The sequence below is a fragment of the Nuphar pumila genome, chromosome 4 (assembly GCF_984573655.1).
Source record: "Nuphar pumila chromosome 4, dmNupPumi1.hap1.1, whole genome shotgun sequence".
NCBI lineage: Eukaryota > Viridiplantae > Streptophyta > Magnoliopsida > Nymphaeales > Nymphaeaceae > Nuphar > Nuphar pumila.
The window spans coordinates 94,870,142-94,883,280 of record NC_143252.1 but is presented as its reverse complement, the minus strand read 5'-3'; positions in this window follow the sequence as shown (position 1 = coordinate 94,883,280).

Genomic DNA, 13,139 nt, shown 5'->3' with positions numbered 1-13,139 from the left:
AAGACTGATAAAGATTGACAAATGAAAAAAATAAAAAATTGAGGGAAAGAGTTTGCTTGATCTTGCTTGCACGTAGGATCTTTAAAGTGAGATGAGAACGTTCATGAGAAAATCATTTTTGGAAAGAGGATCAATTGAGATTTTGAAGAATGATTAACACTAGAACTGATCTTTGAAGAAGAATCAACACAAGGGTTGATTTTGAAGAGAGATCAACATGAGGGTTGATTTTTGAAGATAATAGTTTAAAATCGTTTCTAGAAAAGAAAGATCAATGTGATGGTTGATTTTTGAAAAAGATTGGACCAAAATTTTGAACTTTTGGTGATCATGACAAAGATTTTGCAGAAAATTTCACGATTTGAAAAACCCCCATAGGTAATTTCATTTCTCTCGTGGATGATGTCGGGATTGTCCCTCGTCCTAAAAAGAATAGGAATTTGATGGCAAAGAAGATTTTGAAGTGTAAATATAATTTTAACAATAAAACATACCCCAATATGGTGAAAGAAATAAAAATTGAACATCAAAGATATGAAGGAGGTTGACATTTCATTTATAAGCAAAACCGATAACAAAAACTGAAATATTTACAGACACCTTGACCAAAAGGTCACAAAAGACTCGACCTGACTTGCCCTTACAAGATGGTTAGTAAAAGAAATGGAGGAAAGCAGAAAGACTCTAGCATCATCAATTTTTTGAGTGATCTGGGAAAGGCTTGGTCCACACGGTGGGTTGCTCTTCATCTTCGTCATCTATCAGAAGGTTTTTATCGATACAGTCCTAGTTGATGTTTTTTAGAACAAAGCAATGCGCTGTGTCATGCCCCACTGCCTGGTGAAACTTGTAGAATTGTTCTTTGAATTTGCCCAAGATTACTGAAGGATTGACAACTTTTGGCAGACGGATCATATTTTTCGTGAGCATATATTCCAAAACCTCCTCAAGTGTCTATTCCAAAGGGGTGAATCAGGACTCCAGTCCTTGCGCTTTTTTTTTCCTGATCTTTCTCTCGTTGCTGAGGATTGGATTGGGAAGGCTTATTATTGTTGAAAAACTTTCCTTTTTTACCTCTGAATCCTTTTGAACTGTTGCCATGTGTAAACACCCCAAATTTTCCTCATCCATTCTCAAATAACCCTCCTCGTGCAGTGCCAACCCTGTTAGGTCAGTGTAGGAGTCAAACCCCGAGTCAGTTTCAGAAAATTACCACTTTACCCATTTTTATTAGGAAAATTACCATTTTACCCCTAGGTCATCACGGACCCCAGTCAGTCAGAGTCAACCAAGTTCACTGGTCAGTTCAGAACATTTAGAATATCAGTTATCTCAAGCTTATCTGAGCTCACAATGAACAAACCATTTTCATTTCTGACAATTCCTGCCAAAATGGGATCATTTCTTCAGAAATGAGCTCATTTCTCACTCAAATCCAAACCAATTGTCTCTGAGTCAGTCATTCCTAGTCAGTCATGTTCCCTAGAGTCTAATTTGAGCTCACCAGGAGTTCAAGCGCTCCAGTTTCAGTTCAAAACCATTTCCAAGTGTCTAGGAGCCCATTTTAGCTCTTTCAGCTGAAATTGAGTTGAGTTCAGTCAATTGAGCTAGTGTTCAAGCTTTGATTTTAGTTCATATCAGTATTACTGACCTTTGTTCTAGCTCAAACCCAGCTCAGGTTCGTAATTCACTTCGCTCCAGTGATCATTCTGTACCATTTCTCTAAAAATGGAAACTTTTCTTGAAAATTCAGTCAGAAATGTCAGTTGAGTCAGTGTCTGGTGAGTTCATTTGAGTTCTGAAACTCTAAAACCCAGCTCAATCTAGCTCATCTCAGTTCAATCCAGCTCGAACCCCAATTTTCAGTGTCACTTTGACCCAGTAGAGTCCCGAAAACCATTTCTTGAGCTATTTTGCAAATTTTATCAATTTTAATGCTTTTTAAACTGGTACAAGTGTCAATCGGGGTCTGACATCCAAAATTCTTTATTTAGGGTTAGCATTTCACATAGCATTTCATGTCATTTCTCATCATTTCATATCATTTCTCAACATTTCATAACATTTCATCACATTTCATTTCATTTTCGAAGTCCAGAACTCCAGTTTTATAAATTTCAATCCAGATCGAGTTTTAAAAGCTTTCAGAAATTAACTTCAAAACCTCGGGTTTCCAAAATTGACATTTTTACCCCCGAGAGTCTAAATTTGGAAATATTTTCTCAAGAAAAATAATCTGGATTTATTTCAAACTCAAATTTTTGAATTCTACACTGGATTTGCTTCACAACGAGGTATTGAACTACAAAATCCGAGCTCGTTTCAAAAATTGCAAAAAATAGCTCGTTTCGTCTAGAAATAAATTTGGAAGTATTTTCTCGAGAAAAACAATCTGGATTTCTTTCAAAATCACATTTTTAAATTCTACATTGGATTTGCTACGTAACGGGGTATTGAACTTCAAAATCCGAGCTCGTTTCAAAAACTGCCAAAAATAGCTCATTTCGTCAGGAATTTTTTTTGAAAAGACTATTTTACCCCTCTAATCGTCAAAAAGAATTTCAAAAGTGGAATTTGGACCCGCTCTGGGATGGCCCACTCATTCACATTTTCGTTTTATTAAAAAAAAAATTCTTTTATTCCTTTTAATTTTCTTTTTATTTGTTCATTTTTGTTTTTTTTATTTATTTTGCGTTTTAGAGAGGTGGGACCCACAAGGTGGTCGCCCAAGCCTCCAGCCCCACTTTCTATTTTTTTCCTCATTTTTCTTTCCCTTTTCTTTTTTCCCTCCTTTTCTTTCTTTCCTTTCTTTTTCCCTTTTCTTTCTTTTTCTTCCTTTTCTTCTTCCTCTTCTTTCCCTTTTCCTTCTTCCCTTCCTTCTTTCTTTCTTTTTCCCCAACCTCCAACCCATCCACGTAAAGGGGGGATCTCCTTTTTCATTAGGTCATTAAGACCTAGGTTAGAAGGCAATTAAAACCTAAGTTTAAAACCAAAAAACAAAAAAAAAAGAGGACGGCTGCCTCATCTTCTAACCACACGTCTCTCTCTCTCTCTCTCTCTCTCTCTCTCTCTCTCTCTCTCTCTCTCTCTCTCCCTTTAGCTATCTTCTTCTCTCCTTGGCTGCTACATCCACAGCAGCCTTCCAACCTCTCTACAGCCACCTACCACCATACAGCCACCACAAGGGGAGTACCAACAGCAGCCTTTCAACACCACCACTACCAGCCACCTCTGATCATCTCCAACTGCAGGTCTCCTCCTCCACGCCCAGCCAGCTTCCCCTTTGAAGATCCACGCCCAGCAGCAAGACCTTCACAGCCATCTCCTTTGAAGCAGACCCTCTTCAGGCCACATCTTCAATAAAAACCTCCAAGGAAGCTCCCTCTTTCATCGGTGCAGCAGCCTCCCCCAAGCCATAGCTCCAGCCGGTACCACCTCTTCCAAAGGCTCCCACAGCAGCCATTGCTGCCATCGCTCCAGCTCACCAACAGTGCCGCCCTATTGCCATTCTCACGCCCAGATCCCTCTTGCAGCCCCTTCAAATCCAAGATTTCAAACCTTCATTCAGCAAAAGTTTCAGCACCCGTTCCAACACTTGCAGACGCCAACCAGCGTTCCAGGTCTCCATAGCTGCAACTGCTCCCAAGGTAAGGCCTATTTATGTTTGTGTCGATCATGCCACGTGCCATATGGTTTGCCTCTTGATGGTCAATCGAAATAAGACCCTCTTGGTGATGCTAGATGATAGGAAACAATGAGAGTTTGCTTGTTTTTTTTTTCTTTTACTTTTCATGATAATGCATACATAAATGAGAGGATTCATCCAGCCAATAGATTGAACCCCGCATTTCAATGGATATATCAAATCAATATTTTGCCTCCATGCTTTTCCTTTGTTTTGTTTTCATATAAATGGTATAATTTAGGTATTGCTTTTGATTTATTTCATTAGGTATATTTCATTAGTTCATTAATGCATATCTTGTTAGTTTATAGGTTTTTCATTTAGGCATGTAGTCCAGTTATGATTTCATGTAAAGATTTTCATTCAAAAATATTGAAAATTTTATGATAGATGTTATTATTTCTTTATGATCTTTTGCCAAAAATTTGAATTTGTTCGGGTTTCGAAACCCATCTAAACTGATCAAACCCTAAATCAGGTTTTCTGACTCTCAGAATTTCCAGTTTGTGTTTTAACAGACAAGAACCTCCGGCACCACCCTTGTGGGAGATCTGGATCGTCTTCCAAAAATCACAGTAGATTCATGATTGATTATACTAATGATCTGGAAATTTTAAGGTTTTTCCAAGCAGTTTTGAAATCTATAAAAAATTGGATTTCTCAGACCTCTGGGAAAATATCGATTTTCTTTTGTCAGGGTATAGATAGATCTTAATGCACCAATTCCGCCCAATATGTAGCCCGTCTGCAAAATCTTTAAACACAAAAGTTCTTTCTAACATTATTTTCTGTCATTTCTCAAAATTTAGAAATTTTTGGATCAGTTTCAGTATTTTTCCTGTATTTTCTCGTTCTGTCTAACAGATTCCAATGTCTAGAAATTCCAGAGATTTAGGTCAATGATAACAGTGTGTCATTTTCCAAACAGTAACCCAAATCCCAATTTTGTCAAAATATAAAACTTTTCCCTGTTTGTCAGGGATATTTTCCCATAATTTCAACCTTTTTCTCATCTGTTTGCTATTTTTCCCACATTTTTTACCGAAATCTGTCTGTTTCCCCCAAATCCTAGAGTCGCCGGATTCCGATCCGACTTGACGGAGTGGCACAACTCCGACCATAGGTCAAAAACAGAAAATGTAAGATGCAAAAATCCTTTCCTTACGGTCCTATGGAAATTTTTATGGAAGTTTGATATCCTAAATCCCCTTTAGAATCAACATTTTAGGCAAAAATCACAAAATTTAGGATTTTTACTTGAATTTCCATATTTAAAAATATAAAAAAATTATATTTTCGAGCTCCATTCTGTTTTTAGGGATATTTTAGGTGTCCATGCCAAATTTGGCTTAATTCCAAGTTCATTTGCTCCATGTGTTAGTTTGTCTTTAAATTCAAAAGCGAAAATCAAGCGAAAATCAGGTTAAATTCGATATTTTATGATATTTTCGCCATTTAGGGTTTTTATCATGTACATGAGCATGTAGAATCATATTAGGGTTAATTTCAATGTCATTGGCATTTCACATTTTCCATTTTTGCAAAATTTATTTTAGATAACCTTGATTTCAAGGCCATAGTCTTGTTGTCGGGGGTATTTTGGTCATTTGGTCCATAATTTCGAAATTTCAATTTCTAATTCCATAAATTTTCATGCATATCATCATATTTCATCATATTTTATTTGCTTTATTTCATTTGATTTTCAAAATTTCAAAATTTATAAAATTTCTTTCAGAAAACCCTGATTTCAAGGTCATCAGGGGCATTTTGGTCATTTTGACCCCAATTTAGAATTTTCAAGTTTATTTTCGAAATTTATTCATTATTTATCATGTTTATATCAAAGGGGGTATGATTTGGGTTTATATCTGAATAGTATCCGATAATTTCCCATATTTTCGGATAAATTCAGAAAAACCTACATTTTTGTGCTAACCTTGTTTTCTAGTTTTGCAGGAACATTCAAGAAGAATATTTAGCTTTTATTTCTTTTATTTCAATTCAATGTAAAAATCAATGTAATATTTGGAATAAGAGTTACATTTCTGCTTAGAATAGGGTCGCATTGCATATAGTTTAATTTATGCAAATTTCAATATGTGATGTATGATTCATGAGTTTTTAAATGACATTTCAAAGCATTTCCCAAGTTCAAACCAAGATTCTCCAATGTTTTAAAATTCTCAAATTTCAAAATCCCAAGTTTTCAAAAATCGATTTTCTCAGATTTCCTATTCTCCTGAGAATCCAGTTACTTGAGAATCTATTTTCCATTTCAAAAATCATTTTCCAATGAATTTCTTAGATTTTCTTAGAATTCTCAAATCCATTTTCTCAGAAAAGCAATTCCAAATTTCAAAATCGATTTTCCAAAGTTCAAAATTTTCTTGAGAAATCACTTTATAATGCAAATTTCTGATTTCCAATGAAATTCAATGATTTTCCCAGGAATTCAATTTTCAAGTACTTTTCCAATCAATTTTCAAGCATATTTCAATTTTCCAAAGCAAACATCATATTTTCCCAAAACTTGCATTATTTTCAAAATTTCATAGCACAAGTCTGATTCTTTGTGCATTCTAGAAAAAAATAGAGCATAATTTAGCTATTTGAGTCGAGTTAAAGCACATAATTGGTCCTTGGTTCAATTACCCCTGGTAAAGGCGCCAGGAACGGTTGAACCTCGTACCGACAGGCGGATCCCATTCCACGGAATTTTCCCGCAAATTTTCAAAATGGAGGCGAGTTGATTTTCAAAACCATTTTCAAAACTTTGGTCGAGTTTGACTCCCGAAATTCGCTTCTCTCTCGCAAGGGAGGGGAAAAATTTTGCGATGATAACAGGTTTGGCGACCGTGATGGGACCTGTCTTCGTCTGAACAATTATGTGCTTTGACTTAGCTCAGTTATCAAAATCGTGCTCTATAAACTGTCAACTTTTAATTTCTGATATCATATGAACCTAGGAGCCTAGACTTGAACCCAGCTGACATGGATTGCATATAGATTAGGCATGGTTTGGTAGGACCGTATTGAGGAGAATTATACATGCTCACATAGACTTAGGTCTGAAATACAACACTCCTCAATCTAGGATTTGTATGAAAACAATGTTTGCTTCTTTAAAAAATTTCAAAATTCTATCTCTTTAGGACTTAGAGCCCTCTGTTTGTCTGCATGTGATCATATTTCAAAAACCACCCCACCTATGTCTACCCGGTCTTCACGTGGCTGGGCTCTCTTCCAGAACCATAGTTCGGGACAGAGCCTCACAACTGGGCCATTTATTTGGGCTAACGCCCCCCTGCCACGTACCAAGGGCCATAGTCCAACGTATATCGACAGGCGCTCAAGGATGTTGGGAAAACACAAGCCTAGAACCGGAGATGAATTTCTATGCCACGTACTTCGAGTCTCGGCTCGAGTATATCGGCATAACTGGATTGGACATAGTTGATCTGAGCCTAGAGTCAGGATTAGGATCCTAAAGCTCTTTCAAAATCAATGCATTTAGAGTCAGCTTCTTAGGGATTGCTGTATGTGCATAATTGTTTGTGATTGAATATATGATATTCATTTCCATCTTATTTTCCCATATTTTTCCAATTTTTCCAAATTACTGGACAATTTTCCAAAAAACTTCATTTTTTTCCAGTTACGAAACATTTCTTTGTAAACCCTGGACAATTTTTCCAAATTATCCACTTTTCCTTCAAAACTCCAGGTGATTTTCCATTCTTCCGTTTCTCTGGACTTCGAATTTTCAGCATTTCATTTTATCCTACCTGCAATTTTCAAAATTCTTGTATTTTCCAAAGTCTAATTCCAATCTTCCTATCTTTCAGCCCAATGGCATCCAGTCAGCTCGATTCTATTTTTCCTGAGAGTCATATCTCCTACGAGGTGCAACAAAGTTTTCCCGAGCATCGAGCTCTTATCACCGGACCCTTCTTCCCCCGGTGGTACTATATTTGGTTCAAAAACTTCTCCCATATGTTTCCGGTCCACTTGAGCGATTGTGGGTTGGAACTGACATCTGCAATAGGGAAGTTGACAGTTAATGGCAATCTGATTCATGCACTAGCAGAGCGGTGGAATCCGCGCACTTGCACATTCTGGTTCCCGTGGGGCGAGATGACACTACTGATGGATGAATTTTCAGAGATTATGGGACTGCCCGAGCCAGCCGGTCAGCCTCGAGATCCATTAGAGCAACAATTCCTGATCAATGTCAAGGGTCTGGACCCTAAAGATGTTGTGGCTCACATGACAGGGTGCAAGTCTTGGCCACTGATTGAAGAAAACGGGAATGAGTACGTGAGCCTGATCGAGATCTACCGGCAGTATGAAAAATTTGCAGAAGTCAGCTCGTTGTCCAGAACAGCTCGAGAGAGAATTCAGCATGCGATGGTTTTGTGCACTGTGGGACTTGCTTTCTTTTCAGACGGACAGAACTATGTGGATGTCAGAATAGTTCAGCTTCTGAGGAGATGGGGAAGTCGACAGACCAGTCGTCTTTCGATAGCCATGGCTGCACTTGCTTTTCTATACAGAGGACTGACTCGCTTCACACTTGGAGAGTCCATCTTAGTCGAGGGATGTACTTATGCTCTTCAGTCTTGGTTCCTTCAGCATGTACCGACCAGAGCTAGTTCGTTCAGATACAATGGCAAGGAACTTCTTCTAGTTGCGCGGTACTGATTCCTGATTGATTACTGCAAGAAGAAGTGGTGTGGGACTATTTTGATCGAGAGTTATCACCTCCCAGATACACCTATGCATATGGCAAGAGATTCAAGTTACTCGGCCCATTTTCCTGTACCTACTACTATCCAGAGTGATGTGTCAGATAATTTTCTCAGAGACAGAAGCGCGTAGAAGTTCGGCTACTATCAGGGGTTATGCCAGAGTTCGACCTTGCATCAATGCAGTGATCCAGAACATACCATTTTGCCAAATATGGCTGAGATTCTTTCATCATTCCCACTCTTTTCTCCAGTCCTCGTGTCTCTGCTGATCATAAAGAGTGGTGGCAAATTGTTTGTCCGCCCCCTCTTTCTCAAGTTTATTATTAATGCAATCATGTTTTCCCTTCAATGAATAAAAATCTTTCAAATTCTTCATTCTTGGTTTGACGACCTCGCCTAGGTAACAAGGCATGATTTTCAGTTGTTTATTTTCTTTGCAAAGGAATGGCAACGCAATTGTCGTAATCCCAGCGATGACTCAATCCCTAGTAATGGGATACACTTTCAATTATCTACCAAATTCTTATCAAATATTTTTCCTATGTTCATTTCTATCCTGAATCTTCATCATCAAAATGTAATCATCCATCTCGTTCTACAAAGAATATCGGTATCTCCAAGTGGTTCAGATCAGATCAAGCAAGAAGACACCACTGTGTTAGTGCATCAGTGATTTTAGAAGCAGGCAAGAAGAGATGGATTCTCCAAGATCTGCCAAAAGATAGATTCCGAATGATAAGGATGACATCGATCCTGCTGCATATCAGATGTTCAAGAAAATGATGATTAGGACAATGTCTAAGCAAGCCGAGGACAGTTTCAGAAAGGCTCTCATCAAAGAGAAGACATATGTCTCCTTCTCTCAGAATATCACTGGTAGGAGCAACGAGCGATTCAGCGCATGTCAGGCCGATATTTATTCTTGCCGACGTCCTCTATTGTCGTGAATTCAGTTCTGAATATTCCAAATGCCTAGACGAAGATGAAGCCAAAGAAGTTGTGCAGAAGGTACATGAAGGCATTTACAGTAGTCCCATCGGCTACCAAACTCTTATCAAGCAAATCATCTAGGCATGATATTATTGGAAGACTATGCAACAAGATTGCGACCATTTTGTGTAGAAGTGTGCTCTATGCCAGATACAGACACCTTCTATTCATGCGTCAGCAATATATTTGCAAATCGCCATCTCTCCATGGCTATTTTCTATGTGGGCCTTTGATGTGGTAGGCCCTATCACTCCTTCTGCTTCAAATGGTCATAAATATTTTCTTGCCGCAACAAAATATTTCACTAAATGGGTCGAAGCTATCACTTTGCGTATAGTAGAAAGTCGACACATGGTCTCATTCATCCACAAGAATATCCTTTGTCGTTTTGGCATACCGCATGATATTGTGTCAGACAATGGTAGTCATTTCAAAAATGAGAGAATGAGGACATTCTGCTCAAAATTCAGAATCCATCATCATTTCTCCGCTTCTTATTATCCTCAAGGGAATGGTCAGGCAGAGACCACCAATAAAATTCTTATTAGAATCTTGGAGCGAACTTTAAAAACAGACCGTGACTGGCATGAGAAGATCCATGATGCATTGTGAGCATACAGAATCATCATTCGGACTCCCACTAATGCGACTCTGTCAGAACTTGTCTACGGAACTGAAGTAGTATTGCCTCTACATGTTCAAAAACCTGCCTTGAAGTTCGTATCACTACTGGAGTTATCGCTTGATCAGTATCAGTAGCAGCGACTGGTACAACTTGATTTTCTTGATGAAAGAAGACTCAGAGCAGCAGAGCACGCTCAATCATATCGTCAAAGGATAGCCAAACAATATGCAAAATATGTCATTGAAAGAAAATTTTGAGTCAATGATCTAGTGCTCAGATCAATGACTTATCTCAAACACCACCCAGGTGGCAAGTGGTCACCAAATTGGGAAGGTCCCTATGTTGTCAAAGAGGCATTACCTCGTAAACTCATATCGGCTCATCAATGCTGATGGTGTGGAATTATCAGACCCCATCAATGCTCAACATTTGAAATTTTTTTATACTTAAATCCTCTATTCCATCCTTTGTAATTCCTCAATATATTTTCTTCAATAATGGTCAAATTCTTCTTTCCCAGTTACACTGAGGCATTATTTTGAAAATTGTTTTCAAAAACGTCTTGTATGCAAGCAGGATCACACAAATCTCTCATTTTGCATGCATGTGCATCCATTTACATCATTTTGCATTCATTTGCATTTGCATGCATTCATTCGCATTCATTTGCATCCATATGTATCAAATTCATTTCCCCTTCAAGTTAAGGGATAAACCTGAACTACCCATTCAGGATAAGGGATAAATCCTGAGACCCCGACAGTTGTCTAAGTCATCGTGAGGATGAAGACTGAAAATCTCTCAATAGAATCAGTTGGGTAAATTTTCCAGTAAACCAATTCCAATTTCGGCCCTCGGGCCACCCAATTTCACAATTTCCAATTTCCAATTTCCAATTTCCAATTTCCAATTTCAAATACCAAATTTCAAATTTTCAATTTTTCAATTTCCAAATTTCCAATTTCGACCGTTGGGTCAATCAATTTCCAATTTCCAATTTCCAATTTCCAATTTCCAATTTCCAATTTCCAATTTCCAATTTCCAATTTCCAATTTCCAAATATCAATTTCCAAATTCCAAATTTCCAATTTCAAATATCAAATATCAAATATCAAATTTCAAAATTTCAATTTCCAATTTCGACCCTTTTGGTCACCGAATACCAATTTCAATCATTTCCTCTTGCGAGAGACCCTTACCCTTTTTACAGGGAGAGTTCGAGGGAGCTCGTTCTTTTTCCTTGCTATCTTTTGTTCACCTAGCCCCTTTTCAGGGAGAGTTTGAAGGGACTCATGTCTATGTGAACCGTTTGCAAAACAAAATTCCAATTTCATACAAGGAACCCTTAGTTCAGGGAGAGCTTCGACGGAAGTTCGCTTTCCTTGTGATCACAATTTCGTACTAGGCCATTTCATCATGAAGGACCATCTTTTCAGGGAGAGTGTGATGGACTCGCTCCTTCATGACCAATTCACCGACCTCACCATTACCGGCCCCCTTTCCATAAGAGAAGCCTAATGTTAGGAAGTTTTGACGAAAGCTTAATTTCTCTTCGAAAGTTCATTTTGCAAACACCTCCTCTTCAGGGAAGAGAGGAGTAATTTCTATTTCCCATTTCTGAATCTTCTCCTTTGGGGAGAGGAGAAGAAAATTTCTGTCATGAATGTGTTGCGTTGTGCTTCAGATGCTCGCTCTCACAAAGGATTTCAAGAAAATCTTGCAAATTTGTCATTAAATATTTGTTGATTTCAAAATTTTATTGCACAAAAACAATACCTCAAAATACCTTCAGTATTATTTCCGAAAGGTCAAAGCTTTCATGAAAAAGGATTCAAAATTCAAATTCTTTCTATTGGCCAACCAAAAGGATGAAGAATAAATCCTCGATATGGCCAGCAAAAGGAAATTCAATGTTGTTGCAAAGCCATAAGTGATCGGTATTGATCGCAGTCAATGGCACATTTTTAAAGATCATTCTTGGAAAACAAAGCAGTCGAAATATTCTGGGTGATACAGAAAAATCCATTAAATCCCTATATCTCCTCAATCACCTAAGCTGCAATTAAATATCTGCAAAAGGGATCTCTCAATTGTCGTCAAGATGAAGGCGAATTAGGCGAGTAGACCCCCGGGGCCAAAGAAGATTTGAATCATCTCCAAGATGACAGAGTTTGTGATGGATCCTTCCAGGGAAAGTTCAGAGCACCGTCAAGATGAAGGCGACTGCGATGAGCCTCCCGACAAACCCTAAAGGATATTTAATTTCCGTTATCATCAAGAGATTTCCAACCAATGAGCCAATAACCGTCGATATAATCCCTGAGAGAAAAAGAAGGATCGGAACATCTCCAAGATGAAGGAGTTTGAGACGTACCCTTCCAAAAAAAAGAGAGAAAAGTTAGGACATCTCCAAAATGAAGGATGATGTAATAAAATCCCCAAAAGCCTAAGAGAGCTCTAATTCTGCCAAAAAAGAAAAAAAAAGTGGGCTGAAAGATCATCATGAGAAAAGAATCCCAGGATATCAGATTGTCGAATCTGTCAAGAATCTTCTTTAAAATTTGTGAAATTCTATTATCAATATTCCTTCACCAATTGCTTTCACAATATCAAGAATACTCTCTTTTCTATTCATATCAAGGAAATTGATAGCCTCCTTGAAAGAAAGTCAATTGCAAGAAATTTGAATTTGAATCTTGATTCTACGGACTTAAGTCCAGTCAAAGGTAATACTTCAGGTAGAAAAGAGGGAATATTTTCAAAACAATGTGCATCATTTTAAATTATTTTGAATCAACAATAATTTTCAACATTTTGACAATATTGTTCTAGCTATCCTGGCGTGAAGCGAGAACTTGAGGTTCATCTTTGGCGCATCCTGACATCTGTTGTTATCCCTTTTAAGGACTTGATAACGGGAGTTTTCAAGATTCCTTCCCTTTTGTTGGTATAATCTGAGCGCATGGGCTCTTAGATTCGCACACTTCTCTGTGTTTCCACTGTCCCACCATAGACAGTCCAATTTCGGCTTGAGGTTAAGCCACCAATAATTTTCTCGCAAAAGGTCATCAATTTCAAAAGTTATTT